Here is a 2,974-nt window from a genome sequence, read left to right as displayed (position 1 = left end):
GTTGCAAACTGACTGCGAAAGAGAAGTAGGTGCTCGACTCCAGCCACCACTTCCAGAATTCTATAAAGGAGAGAGAGGGAGAGAGAGAAGTGGCATCTTGGCTAGGGGGATCAAGGAAGCTGGACGTGTGGAGTAGAGAGAGAGAGTAACAATTATTTATTTTATTTTTACTATTTATTTTTATTTCTTCTACAATGTTTAGCTTAATCATGCCTAGTCTAGGCTAAACCTCTTAGCTAGGGCTAAGAGGTGAAGCTTGTAGCATGATGAGAGACTTTTTGCTTGTGCCTTTTGTTTAGACTGAACGTATGTTGATTTTAGTTTAATTAAGGGATTGTTTTTTAGTTTTCAATGGTCTGTTGTGACTAAAATTACAATGGGTCTACGATAGCTTTGAGCATGTTCCTTTCCTTTTTTATGTTTTTGACGTCAGGAAGCTCTATTGTTCACCATCGTCTCCTGGACATGGTCGGATGACGGTACCCTTCCTAACCTTCATATATTGTTGATTGGTTAGTAATTAGTTTAATTCTGTTGTTTACTCTGTCCCATGGGCATGGTTTGGTGATGGAATCCATTCTAATTCATATACCTTTCATCTCTTAAAAACTATATCAAAGGAAGTTCAGTCTTGATTTTCATGGTTACACCCTTCAACTTTGGATGAAGATGGACTCTAAATCCAGTTGAGTTTTGATGCAGGCATAAAGATCTCCCCGATCTCTATAAGTGGATCCTCCGAATCCCTGGTTTCCTTTCCCTAAATTCTTTAAGTTTTAGATTAGTATTTCATTATTATTCATTAAATTTTATTTGATTTAGATTTCATCTTAGTCTAATTCTAGTTCTACTTAGTTTTAGATTACGTACAAGTTCCAGTCCCTTAGGATTCAACTTTGGTTTCACCGAGTTTATTACTACATCACAACCCTATACTTGGGGAGTGAATAAGTTTTTGCGTTTGGAATGTGTTTGCAAGACAGTGATCGTCCTTAGAGTAAAAATTTCTCCATGGTTTTAGAAACTAATTTGTTTTCCTGTTTTGTAAGATTCTGACATAAACTTCTAATTTAGTAATCCCTTTCTAATTTCTCTACTTTTCTATTTTTAGAATTAGGATTTTAGTTTTAGAAACTTTCTTATTCTAGGTTTCCTTTTTAGAAACTAACTTTCTATTTTTAGAATCTAACTTTGTTTGCTAATTTATTTTTAGAAATTTTCTACTTATAGATTTTTTTAGAAACTAACCTTCCTATTTTGTAGGCTTTTAAGATAGAAATTTCTAATTCGGTAAGCTCTTTCTCTCCTTTCTATTTTTCAGATCTCTTTTAGTAACTTACTTTCTAGTTTAAGACTTTCCTAATTTATTTTAGAAATTTTCACTTTCTTTCAGGAATTTCTTCTTTTAGAAACTAGTTTACTTCTATCTTTCTTTTTAAGGATTTTTTTAATTTTAGCCCTTCTCTTTTAGAAACTAACTTGTTTTGGTTTGTTTTGCAGGTTTTTAACTTAGGGACTCCAATCTGATAACTTCTTTCCACCCTCTATTTTTTTTCTTTATTTTTATTATTTCTCTTAGGTTTAGGTTTAGAATCTGATTGAGGGTTGCGAGTGTTTCATGCCCAAGTGGGCTAATGACAACACTCAATGTCTCTTGACCGAAGGAGGATTGGTTGAGGGGTTGACTATCCATCGCAGGACCAGACATTGCTCAAGATCCCTTGAGTTAATTGAAGTGATGACTGAAAACCAATCTCTTCTACCCTAACCTAGGGTGGAGGACATCTAGGATGAGAATAAGGTGCATCAAGCACCCCGCCTCATATTTTACGAGATTATTTACAACCGGCAGGGGTGAGTATGTCCTCATGCATGGTTTTTCCTGAGAATGCAAGACACATGGATATCAAGCCAGGGGAGATCCAACTCCTTCCTCAGTTCCATGGGCTTGAATTCGAAGAACCATATCTACATTTGAAAGAGTTTGATGAGATCAGAGCCACTTTATATTTTCAAAATGTGTCTGAGGACACAGTCAGGTCTTTCCTTTTTTTTTGAAGGAGAAGGCTAAGACGTGGTTACATTCACTGCATCCTAGATCCATTGGCACATGAAATGATATGCAGAGGAAATTTATAAAGAAATTTTTTCCACATCATAAAATGATTACCCTTAGAAAAGCAATCATGAACTTCACCCAAAAGGAGGATGAAATATTTTACCAATGTTGGGAAAGGTTCAAGGATTTGGTCAGTTCATGCCCACAACACGGCTTTGAAACGTGGCGCATTACAAATTTTTTCTACGATGGACTGACATCTTCCATGCGCCAAATGGTCGAGACAATGTGTAATAGAGAATTCATTAATAAAAATGTCGACGAGGTATGGGATTACCTCGATAGTCTTGCTGAAAAAACACAATCATGGGACTATTACCCAAAATCGAACACCACGTCTAGGCCGACTCAATCTAAGGAGAAAGGTGGATTGTATCTCTTGAAAGAAGAGGATGATCTCAAGTATAAAGTGACTACGCTCATAAGAAAATTTGAGGCCATGGAAGGAAAGAAGGATAAGGTTAATGAAAGTGTTTACGACATCTGTGGTTGCAACATTCATACAACTGAAAATTATTCTACGATACCCACCTTTCGAGAAGTGTTGAATGAACAATCCAATGCCGTAAATACTTATCAAAGACCTTTCAATGGACCGACCTCTAATACGTACAATCCTGGTTGGAAAAATCATCCAAACTTCAGTTAGAAGAATGGACAAATTGCTACCCCTTAAGGTTTTTTCAATCAAATTCTAAATCAAGGGAAACCTCAAGAGGATCCAGTTCAAAAACATATTCGAGAACAAGAGCTACTTAATTAGAATTCGGCACAAACGTTTCACAATATCCACACAGTATTGGGAGCGCTTGCGTCGTCTATTCAAAGGATAGAGTCACAATTAACAAGTGGAGG

At 36.2% G+C, this 2,974-nt stretch overlaps 1 non-coding gene across 1 annotated transcript; it reads right to left on the bottom strand.

Moving 5' to 3' along the window:
- Nucleotides 1-2,168: 2,168 nt before the first annotated feature.
- LOC131219700 (small nucleolar RNA R71) lies at nt 2,169-2,275 on the bottom strand. Its single transcript, XR_009158346.1, has one exon. It is a non-coding gene; the product is annotated as a small nucleolar RNA R71 (small nucleolar RNA).
- Between the last annotated feature and the right edge of the window lie 699 nt (nt 2,276-2,974).

Source organism: Magnolia sinica, chromosome 11, assembly GCF_029962835.1.
Source record: "Magnolia sinica isolate HGM2019 chromosome 11, MsV1, whole genome shotgun sequence".
In the NCBI taxonomy this organism is placed as follows: Eukaryota; Viridiplantae; Streptophyta; class Magnoliopsida; order Magnoliales; family Magnoliaceae; genus Magnolia; species Magnolia sinica.
The sequence above is the reverse complement of the archived record's forward strand: the minus strand, read 5'-3'. Positions and strand labels throughout refer to the sequence as shown.